General features: G+C 41.6%; 1 protein-coding gene across 8 annotated transcripts in view; it reads right to left on the bottom strand.

The window, feature by feature from the left end:
- Positions 1-12,359, bottom strand: part of NEDD4L (NEDD4 like E3 ubiquitin protein ligase) — a 270,127-nt gene that overhangs the window by 197,798 nt on the left and 59,970 nt on the right. Inside the window, exon 2 of one of the 8 annotated variants that reach the window (XM_019640649.1) lies at positions 12,055-12,211. The exons of the other annotated variants lie outside the window; for them this stretch is intronic. The gene's annotated coding sequence lies outside the window, so the exon portion shown is untranslated. The remainder of the gene's footprint in view (positions 1-12,054; positions 12,212-12,359) is intronic. 8 annotated transcript variants of the gene reach the window in all.

Genomic DNA, 12,359 nt, shown 5'->3' with positions numbered 1-12,359 from the left:
TGTTTTTTAAAGGGTACATTAAATTTTCTGGTTTTTTAAAGGTTATATAAAACTCAGCTGGAACTCCATGGGGTCCTGGTGCCTTTTTCAATGTAACTTCTAATCACATTTCCTACCTCTTCTATAGTAATTGGTCTTTTCAAGTTTTCCATGCTTCTTGGATCAATTCTGGTAATTTGTATTTTACTAAGAAATTATCCCTACGTTTTCAAATGTGTTGCCATAGGCCCGCTTGTAACATTTTCCTATAAAATTGATTAATCCCTCCTGTGTCTCCTTTCTTATTTCTATAATCTATTTTTGCCCTCCTTTTTCCTCAGTTAGGATAGGAGTTCATTTTCTTGCTCCGTTCAAATAGTTACTGGATTTATTTATCCTTTAAACTTTATTTTGTTTCATTTACCTTTTATCTTTGTTAGCTCTTAATTCCTCCTTTCTAGCTTTTCTATTTTGTTTAGTTGTTCTTTTTCTATTTTCTTATGATGCATACTCAATTCCCTTATTTTTCACCTTCTTTAATAATGAAAATAGCATTCCCTTTCTAGGTGATTACATTCTACAATATTTATAATTTTTAGAGAGAACAAGAAAGAAAAGTGCCTAAGATAAAAATTTTAAGAGCCACAATGCAAGCAAACAATGGAATTAATCCACTAGTTGGCATTCTAAGAGCAGGGGATTAATAAGCAAGCAGGGAGGACTGACAGTCATTACCATTTACTTAGTACAGGCCAAGTTCAGACAGACTCTATCACCCCCCATACTGCGTGTGTTATTAGGTTTTCACCCTGCATTTCATTTTTTGGGAAATGTGACTGGATTAAGACATAGGTTTAAAAAAAATTTACCTCCAGAATAAATGCTGGAGTCTGTATACATTTAGCCTAATAGTAAAACTTCTGTTATCAGAACAGTGTTCCAAATCTAGGAAACCACAGATCCTAAATCAACCAAGATTCACTCTTATGTCACGGCAGTGAACTTACTAATGTGAGAATGTGACCTCATACATTTAAGATGCATCTTTAGGACAGGTTGGTACATAACGGAGGTAGTAATACATAACTCATCATTCAGAACCCACTCCATTTCCGGGTTCAGCAATGTATCGTTGTATTGGGCTGTCGGAAAAGTCGTGACACATTTTTTGCAATGAAAAACAGAAAAATACGTCATGACTTTTCTGACAACCCAATAAGAAGGGACTTCGTCTATGGGATCGCTTCAGACAAAAACTCTTAAAAATCGATGCCAACGGGTCAGAAAGAGGGTATGCTTATTCCAGGGTGAGCAGCTCTGACCTAATTAGTAAAGTGTCTGAGGCCTCTGCCCCCAAACTGGCCTGGGGAACTTGACGATGACACTCAAATAAAACCATATTCATTTATGCTCCACTAATTTAGAATTACTTTTATGATTTGGAAAGAGTTTGGACTCACGTTTCCATTTTTAGACCCATGACAACAGGCAGAGAAGAAGCCTCAACCTACTTAGGGGAACAAATTTTAGAAGCTCTGACTCACGTGTAAACAACCAATGTGCTAATAATTTATCTGCTGGTAAAAGTAAATACTTGTATTTGGGTTGCTACCCTAAGTTCTTGTAAGAACTGAAACCAAAACATTTTTAACATGTTCTATATTTAATTTTTTCCACTTTGTTCCTCCTGAATGTTTTCCCCAGGGACTCTCAGAAAGTACAATGGTGCTATTAACCCACATTACAACAGGAACTCTGCTGGTAGGAACCACTGACTGTTCCCAAGTGTCTCTGAAACCAGTGAGGGGACATCATTCCCATTAGGCTCCGTGCATATCTTTTTGGGAAAGGACCACCATTCCCCCTGACAGGGACACCCCATTTCAGCAACCTGCAGACCCTGATTAATAACCAGAAGTCAGTCAATAATGTGCATGTGAGAGTGCAGAGACAAGGTCGTGTGTGACTGTACCCCACAAACATTACTGGGGGGTGGACACAGGTCACAGCTATGTTACAAAGCTTCAGGGGCCCTCAGCTCTCCAGTCTTAGGTTCTGCACAAGGCTGGCCACCCAAGTACTGGTGACCCTTGAATAACACAGGTTTGAACTGTGTGGGTCCACTTGTACATGGATATGGTCACTACTATAAATGTAGTTTCTCTTATGATTTTCTTAATAACAGTTCTTCCCTCTAGCTTACTTTATTGGAAGACTACAGTATATAATACATAAAACATACAAAATGTGTTAATCAGCTATTAATGTTATCGGTAAGGCTTCCAGTCAACAGTAGGCTATCAGTAGCTAAGATTTGGGGGACTCAAAACTTATAAGCATATTTGACTGTGCCGGGGGTCAGTGTCTCTAACCCCCATGTTGTTCAAGGGTCAACTGTACCTTAATATATTCCTATTGCACCAGGAAAAACAGCCCTGGAAGCAATGTCCCCTATACCTAGTCTATATGCACAGAACCCTAACTGCTGAAACTCACTCTTCAGGGCAGGGGGAGACACTACTCCAAACCAATGAGTCTTAGCTCATATTCAAAGCCTAGTATTAGCTAGAAACAAGCATTGTTTTTTAATTCCCCAGAAAAATCTTTAAACTGGGGTATTTGGTGGGCTGGGTTTTTTTTTTTTTTTTTTTTGTCTGCATGGCGCTCTGGCTTTCACTTGTCGAAACTAAATGGGATAATCTCTGTTTTCCAGGGTTCAATGGCAATTCGTTGCTTGTTATGGTTAAGAAATAAACTGGTCAGGCCAGTTGAAATTTCCAGACACTCTCATACCATACTTTGAAGGACATAAATTTCACGTTCTGGTGGAAATATTTCTGTTTGTATTCTTAGCAAAGAGCTCCAGGCTAAAGCTGAAAGAGAAGGGAGTAGATGGCAGAACTAAAGTGTTTCATTGTGCAAAGGAGAAGAGGGTGGGGAGGCACTTGAAGAGGCTTTTTTTGTATGTTCAGGGAGGGGTGGGGGGACCGTATCTGAGGGTCACCCATGTTTTCACCACAATGCAGCACTGGGGCTTTGTGATGACCTTGGTGTTGTACAGGTGGGAATGCAATTGCTACCTGCAAGCTTCTTAACACCGTTTATGTGCCTGATGAGGTCCAGGAGAGTCAGTCCACCAGGCCTCTGCGCGCGCGCGCACACATACGTAATGCCTCCAGTCTAGCCAACAATTCTGCTGTCACTTCAGTGGTGTGGCCTGTCCCCTTGCCTCTTCTCTCACCTGGTCTTTCCCTTTTTTGGTACGATTTCTCCCACAAATTTTAAGCTCAAATGCCAGATCTCTCTGCCTAAGTTACCATGACAGGCAAAGATGGCTCTGTCTGGTCCTTAGGCAGGTGTGTCCTCCAAGGATTGACGTCTGCGGACAAGAGGTAGTGTCCCAGTGCGAACACAGCTCCACGAGCATAGTCAACTGGTTTCATCCAACTAGAAAACTTGATTTAATCTTTAAACTGACTTCGTCTAGCTCAGCAGTTCTCAACCTGTGGGTCGCGACCCCTCTGGGGGTCAAATGACCCTTTCACAGGGGTCGCTGTGTACTCGTATGTGGGCGTATCTGCATGTGGGCCTGGAGACGGATAGAGGAGCAGTGTCTCAGTTCCTAAGACCATCGAAAATATGTGTTAAGATGGTCTTAGGCGACCCCTGTGAAAGGTTGAGAACCACTGGTCTAGCTCAACTAAGCCATAGTTAGACAAATATGTAGAGGGACATTTTTGATTCCTCTGAGAATCGCTTTATTGCACTTGAAAGGAATTAAGGAGGCCTTCATACAGAAACTGGCATCTGAACTTGGTCTCTCCAAGTAAGCAAGGCGCACACACATGGAAGGCCCCAGGTATAGCATGAAGAACGGCACAGAGGGGGACAAATCAGAACATCAACAGGGAACTCAGGCAGCTCAGCATGGCGAGAACAAAAGTCGTTGCTGGGTGGAAAAGAAGGTAAGGGGAATTTGGGTGGACCAGAACTACACCCTACCTGAATACCAGGAAAACAGTGTGGGGCCTTTTTTCACTATACATTTTTCTTTCCTTAATTATTCGTGGTTTCCACCATCTCTCCTTAAATCTCCACCTAATAACTAATGGAAAGCCCTGAAATCTCAGGAGCCTGCATCCTACATGTTTTCTATTCTTATTCTACACCAATTAATCATCTCATTTCCTTCTCCTAACTGACAAACTCCACAGTCCCTATCACAGTCCCTATCACCTGCCCCACTCCCTCCCAACTTTCTCTCTCTCTCTCTCTCTCTCTCTCTCTCTCTCTCTCTCTCCCTCTTTCTCACCGCCCCCCCCACACCTCCCTCTAGTCAAAATAACCCCAGCTACTTATGATTATAAAACAAACTTTCAAATATTTTTACCAAAAACATTTCTCCTAAATATAACTTCCATAATTTTGAAAAAGGCCAAATATTTTTGCCAGGTGACTATTTATCATTCTTTAATCTGTTATTCTTTTGGCCATTTGTGAACACAACAAATTACCAGGAGTCTTGGCTCGGTGCTTTACTGCTCCCACTCCCCCTGACCCATGATTGTTTAAGTAGTAGCTAGAAGCTGGTGACCATAAAACCACATTAGTTCATTAGCAGTGAAGAAGACTAATGATCTAAACAGCGGGAGACACAAAGAGGTCACAATAAATGAGGATACCTACAATTGATGCGATATTACTTACTATACTTGGTAGATGATCCTAGAATATCTTATTACTCATAAAATAACATTTATTCAATTAGTTTGACTTGCAGCCCATATTCTTGTAGTGAATATCTTGTAATTGAATAAATAACATTTATTCAATTAGTTTGACTTGCAACCCAAATTCTTGCATTGAGGTGCTCATAGCCTATTGGATATTTGTATCAGATACACATTCTACTGGACAGAATATTGACTTCCTGTCTTTCCTACTTTTGTTTTTTTATCTATTTTTTTCTTTTCTTTCTTCACTGTACTCTGTAGAATTCAGGGTTGGAGAGGATCGTTTCATCTCAAACTATTTGATCTTTTTTCTAGTGCTTTTTTTTAGCACCTTCTTTTTTCTTTTTTAAACTTTTACGTAAGTGGCTCCCTTTTACACAAGTACATCCAGAAAGATGTACCATACTTAGGAAACCCTTTATGTAATTAATGTTTAATGCTACAAACATGATGGAAAGTCTTAACCTGATTTTGAAAGATTAACTGGAGCTTAGAAAAAACATCCAATTCCCATACATCATGACCTGTTGCCAGTCAACATAATCTCTAGTATCTGTAAAGTTACAAAAGTAATTTTCACCTGTGTAGATGCCTACTCATTCACTTGGCTAGAGTGACCCCTGAAACCCTACCCACTGGGAATTGCAAGGTTTCTATTAGACTGTAAGCATCTTGAAGTCAAGGGGACCCAGTCTTCCTTATATTCCAGAAGTTACCTGTCACATACATACCAAAAGCAAAATAAATGCTTATTGTGAAGAAAGGAATCATCCTTAACCATTGTGTAAGTGCATTAGTGCCTAGAAAGTGAAGTGCAGATGGAAACCAGGACAAATTTGGTAATGAGGTCAGCTAGGGCTTTAAATTCAAAAAAGGCTTATTTTTTTTAAATTGAAAGCCATTCTTTGAAACTGGTTTTTGTCTGTGGCTAGAAGTATTGGCTTTTTCACAGTAGCTGAACTAGATTCACTTAAGCCAGGGTAAGATTTATAAGTACAAATTTTTAAATATTGAAAAAATATCTTTAATTATGCCATATAAATTGCAGTAGTTATTTTTCGAATGCTACAAGTTTTTAGGGTCTGGTTCACTAGTTATTGTCTCAGACAGTCTGGCAAGACTTAATTTATCTGAGAGATCAACTACCCAATGGAGGATTTCATTTAATTATATAAAAAGCAAAAAGAATTTGAAAAATGTTTTTACCAGTCATAGTTATTTTAACATTTACTAATTTGGGTGCAGCTAACATAGTTTAGAAAAAAAGATCATCTGTTTCTCGGTATAAAAAGATGCCTTCAAAAAAAAACCTCTCTTATTCTTATACATTTACGAACACTACATATTATAACAAAAATCTTTCCTCCAGTGTAAACCTCAGCGCTGAATTTAGATACCTTATTACTTCCACTTACTAAAAATTGATCTTCTAAAGCTAAAATGTAAGAGACTGGAAATCCTGAATCCAATTGTAAAGGATTTTATTATGACAAAGATTTCACCACTTGTCGTCACTTTAGCTTGCCAATTCAGTTTTTGGATAATTTAAGGAGTAATTATCAATAAAGTTTTATTCAAGTATGCATCGAGGCCTAATATTATCAGTTTTACACACACACACACACATACACACAGCAGCAGCAGCAGCAGCAGCAAAGCAAAGCAATGGAGCTAATAATGATGATGAAACTTTCACCGTGGTATACACACTAGCAAGCATTTTAAGGCCCTTAACATCAATGATGAGAAAATGCATAATAAATGCACAAATTAACATGAACAGGAAATAAAAGAGCATCAGCCCAACATCAGGGGCATGACATAACAGATAAATCCAGAAGGATGAAGGCTGTGCAGGATGGGGGAATGCAGGCTGCAGGCTGCACTAAGCAGGAAAGACCCTGCCCCTGGAAGAGATCAATGCTGAGCCCCTTATAGGGGGAGGTCCGTGGGAGGCAGGGACAGGCAGACTGGAGGGGTGCAGCAGGAGGAAGGGGTGATTCCACTTGTTGAATTGGACCCACACTGCCCTTGCTGGTAAACCACAGCTGTGTCCTCTCCTAAAAGGAGACCACCACCCTCAAACACAACTGTGCATGAGGCGGCTGGGAGTCCAGTTAAAGCCAGACTGATCAGTACATCTGGGGCAGGACCCAAGGCTATGCAGCTCTAGTAAGCTCCCAGGTGATGCTGCTGGTCCGTGAACACACTTTGAGTAACACTGCCCAAGAGGACAGCCTGGCCAACGGTGGCCAGAGGGACGGAGGGCTGAACAGGGAGACCACCGCCTGTTGGGTCTCCAGTCCAGCTGTAACGTGAGAAGGACGAGCCCGTGTCTAAGGCCTCTTTCTAGCTTTAAACTTGGGGCAGAGAGGGAGGCTCATAGCCTGAAGAGCAACAGCTCTTCAATCAGATATTACAGAAGCGGCCAGGGCTTGAGGGAACAAAAAGTTACTGGGGAGCTCTGTATTGTATTTTACATGATCTCATTCCGTGTTCACAACAAAACTTCAGGATGACTATGGTGTCCGTTTCTAGCTAAGGTAATTGACTCAAACTGACTGGGGGATCAAGTTCTTCTATCTTCAAGTCCATTGCTTTTCAGACTGGTCCCCACTCACCATGCCAACAGAGGAGCAGGGTGGGGACCACGGACGGGCCTGAGGGACTGCCAGCAATTTCCAGTAGAACTTTAAAAATTCACACCAATTTTTCATTTCTCTCATACTATATCCATGTTTCTTTAAACACACACACACACACACACACACACACACACACACACACAAACATTTTTAGTGACTTATCCAATACAATAGGCCCACATGTGTATTTTGTGGCTTTATGAACCCAGAAACCACAATTCCTTCTTCCACTTTGAGAGGCATTGAATTACACCAGGCTCCACAGAGACACTGACATCTGTCACCCAGATGCCTTTGGAGGCCCAACAAAAAAGGGACATGTCCCATTGGCCAACCAGCACACTGCCGGTTAGCATTCCCAGCCGATAATATTTCAATTGGCACCCACAAATACACTTTTTGTTGATGTAACTTTTTAACCTGAAAATTCTGTCTGGTCTTTTAATTGTACCACCTAGAAATGAGTCAGTGCAATGGTAGGCACATAATAGTGGCTTGACATGGCTCAAACCAATCTGGGCACATTTTGAAAAGGTCACTTCGTGGCATTCCCGGGCAAAAAGCTGTGAGGCAAACAAAGAATTCGACTCTGTGGCAGCCTATTTCAAAGAAAAAGAGAACGATAAAATGAACTGCTACATCCTTGTAACAAAATAGTGGCAATTTTAGGGTTTTTTTTTTTAAATACGCTTTTTATTTTAGAACTGTAGACGTGTAGAATTATTTCAAAGCTAGTACAAAAGAGTTCCCATATACCCCATACCCAGTTTCTCCCATTTTGCATTAGTATGGTACATTTGTCACAACTGATGAATCAAGGTTGATATGGTATCATTAACTGATGGTCATGCCTTATTTGGTCATACCTTGTTTTTCCTTAATGTCCTATTCCAGGATGCAATTTTGGCTTTCTTACAATTTACAATTCACCACAGGAAGGCAACTTAAGCAAGGTATCCTGACCACCCCCCCCCCAAAATAAAAGCCAATATCAGATGAAACACCATCAAGAGTCGGGTTTTAAACAGATCTATAGCTACAGTAACCACCATCTGAGAGAACTTATGCTTGTCAGAGACATAATGAGTTTCCACGTGTGAAAAGTGGGTTGTGGTACAAAGAACACCAATCTATTGTAGAAGTCCGTTTTGTATACTGAGACTGGCAGTCATGCTAAGCTTGTGGGTCATTTATATCAGCTCAACAAATAGCTTCTTGGGGGTCTGAAACCTATAAAACATTTCTATGGCTACGACTGGACCCAAAGGTGCATAAGTCATTGTCCCCGCCCCAAAGTTAGTTTGATTGAATTAAGGAGTGAAATGCATAAAAGGTTAACCTTGATTTCAAAGAGCAAGGCAGGGTGACAACCAACGATGCCAAACATGAGCACCTGATTAACTGGAAAGCGAATTCATTGAGCAGGCAAAAATGCCCTGAAGAGCTGAAACAAGGGAGAAACCACATCAGGATGATTAGAAAAGGAAAGTTAACCTTTCCACGCTAGAGTTTATCTCGAAACAGAAAGTATTAGACTTAAATTGACTGAGATTCCCTTCTGTGTCTAAACTTCCACAAGGCCTTCTCATTTTGGTCAACACAGAGGTTACGGGCGGGCACACCCCTATCCTGTCCTCGGCCACAGATGGCCTCGGGGACGACATGACCACAAGCAGCTCTTCCCATCAGTGGCCACAGAGTAATTTCCACCACAAATGGGATTTTCCTGCCTGACAATGCAATCAAATCCTCCGTTCAGGCTGCTGATAACTAACCAACTATCAAAGAACTACTAAATAAATTACATTAAAATAAGACACTCTGCCAATAGTTGTGACTCAAAAGAAATATATTTTACTATCTTCATACATTGTTATACAAGCCACACAGTCCACGAATGCATTCATTCAACCAGGACCCCTTATAAGCACTTTTGCAAAAAACTTGCATTCCTTAGGGATAGGCTGCCCCAGAGATTTCAGATTTTCCACGACATTTCTAATGCTGTGCATTCCTTAAAGCAAGGTTTCTCGGCCTTGGCCCTACTGATATTTGGCTGGACATTTGTCTGTGGCGAGGGGCTCCTCTGTGCACTGTAAAAGGCTGAGCAGTATCCCGGGCCTGGCCCCCTATAGGACAGTCAGAGCTGTCCCCAGACATTGCCAAACGTCCCCTGGGAGGGAAGAAGCAAAACTGGAACGAGTAAAGCAACTCATGATAAATAAATATAAGATGACTTCAATAGCAATGTAAGATTTCAACATATGTAAGATTAAATAACTTAAAAAAAAATCTTTTATTAGACCATATAAACTGGTATTTGTCTCAGAAAATAGAATCACTGTGGATGACCAAAGAAGCAAAATTATAAGATTTTTTTTCCCCCATCGACTATTAAGTACTTTTTTAAGCAATAAATAAATATAATGCATAGACTTGATAATTCCCTAGAAATAAGGAATTTGGGTTTGAAACCATTCTTAATCCATTCCATTCCAGGATTCTAAAGTAAACATCAGATTCTACAACTGGTCAAACCAACCAAGCATAAGGCAGAAGTTGGTCTGGGAAAGAGGCCAAAATGGACAACTCATGACCCTGGGTGCCACCCAGGCTCCCTCTCTGCCTCAGGGGACCACAAGCACACTGCCCGGTATCATTCTGCCGCCAGCGATTATGACAGACCCCATTCCCTGGAAGGCAATGAAGGCCAGCGAAAGATGAAAGATCTAATGGAAGTGTGTGCCTTATAAATGCTTTCGGCCAATGTCCCCGGGTGTCTTTTATGTCACTCTGCTGAGAGGGGAATACTTCAATAATCATCAGTTTAACAGGAGTAGTAATTCTTAAGGGAAACCTGAGAGATTAAGGGTTTGTGCCACCAGATTTTTAAAAACTGGTTGTAAAAGTTTTTTCTTAAAATCATTTTTAAAAAAGGACATTTCTTATTTTTGTGGCTCTGAAAGCAATTTCCTATCTTTTTTTAGGCATCAGTATGTAGATGTCACTACCTATATATACATATATATGTGAGTGTTTAGGTCAGAAGACAAAGGCTAACGCTACCCACCCTATGAGTTGCAAGACCATCCACACGTCTATTTCCTTCATGGAGAGATGCCAACAGGTGACCTACCAGAAAGAAGGTGACTAGAGCAGAAGGTTGCCAAAGCAGCTTAGAGACCGAGGCAGCCAGAACCTGAAATTAAGACGTGTGGATCACCCACCATCATGGCCACCTGGATGAAACTCCAGTCAGCAGCCCTCCGGAAAGCAGGCTCATTGGGAAGGCTCACTAGGTTATCTCTGGGTTTCAGGAGCCTGAAAAGCAACACCCAGGAGCCCTCCACCCCACAGGACGCTCTGCAGCTGCTCCCTTCTGCCCAATACCTTTGGTTCCACCTCATCTGGCTCACACTGAATTCCCCCCGAGAGAAAGAGCACACAATCAGAGAGAACTGGCTATGCCCAGTTCCCACAGGTGGGCAGATGGCTGGCAGGGAATAAATCTCAGGAGGACCACGGAATTCAACCTGTCTGGCACCAGCCAAGCTCAATGTTAATCAGCGCAGACAATCATTTACATTAAAGATCATTAACCAGGCACACAGGCCCCTTGGCAAGGGATGGGCTTTCACAAGCTGGAAAAAAAAAATGCATTTAGATAAGGTAGCAGCCTCTTGTTGCCAAACACATAGTTTGGGCCATTTCAGGGGAAGGGCATCGCCAAACAGGGGTGTCTTGGAGGGGGAGGGGGAGGGGGGATTTCTTTCTCCCACTGTTTTCCACTCATAGCTGCAGTGACCTCTCTAGGGTTTATTTTCTGTTCTTATGAGGTGTAACTGTCTCTTCACGTGCAAGGCAGTTGACAGGTAAGGAATTCTAAACAGGTAAGGTCTGCAGAGTTTGCGTCTCCCATCGTCCATTTGTCCGTGGAAACCTCTCCTTTTAAGACGACACTTTAGACTCCACAATTTCAAGTCACACACAAGAAAGGATGGCATGTCTCTGCTCATTAAGCTGCTCCGTGGTTTCTCCCACACGCAGGGACCCAAGACCACTCGATTCTCAAGCCAAACAAGGGGTCACCACCAAGCAACCAGAGTCAGAAGTTCAATTTCACATGGTTCCTGACAAGTGTTCTTTCTGTCATGCTTCAAGTCGCTGCACACGCTTGGGCTGCCGCTCCCACACACCTCTCCTCACCAGTTCATACAAACCAACAGGAGTGCCTCTGCCACGCTTCGTCTAAGGCCGTGGATAGACTCGCCCAAAACGAGTGCATGGCCCTGGTTTCCCATCCCAGCATTACATAATTCAATTTTCCTCCAGGTATATATTTGCCATAAAGCATAATACGATGGAAGTTAAAAAAAAAAAGTAGATTCACACTAATTCCTGCTACTGAGGTTAATCTCAGAAAGATGACAGACTCCTGGAGATTAATTTTTACATGTATTTTTAGTGACATTTCATGCAAGTACTCTTTGACTTCAAGTCAAGAAAAGACTAAGCTTAGTCAGTTTTGCTTTCTCTTAAAGCAAACACAAGTTTTTATGTGTGGCAGCTGAGGAGTATAGAGCACCTCATTTACAATTTTGTAAAGTTCCTAATTGAGTATCTATCCAGGTAATAGCAAAAACATTTCATCTGTGTGAACACAAGCGAAAGCTAAAATTGGGAGTCATGTGACTCACCCTCAAGCGTTTCCTGTAAAGGTTATAAAACAAATGAGGAAGGCGGTTGTGTCTCCCAGGAGGTAAATCTGAAACAATGAGGAGCTCCACTGTCCCACCATGACCTCAGCTGATTGCATTAGCTGTGCTGGGAACTGAACTTAACACACAATGAAGTCTAAAAAGAAAAGAAAAAAAAATTAAGAGCTGTCCCTCATTTCATCTGAAATGTCTGAACTCTGCATGACAGATCCTTTCACTGGGTCTATTTTTGACATTTCAGGAACACAGTGATGACACAGGCATTCATGTTTTCACAACAGGGA

This window comes from Hipposideros armiger, unplaced genomic scaffold, assembly GCF_001890085.2.
Source record: "Hipposideros armiger isolate ML-2016 unplaced genomic scaffold, ASM189008v1 scaffold_52, whole genome shotgun sequence".
Lineage (NCBI taxonomy): Eukaryota > Metazoa > Chordata > Mammalia > Chiroptera > Hipposideridae > Hipposideros > Hipposideros armiger.
Note: the sequence above shows the minus strand (reverse complement) of the source record. Positions and strands in the feature narration are given on the sequence as shown.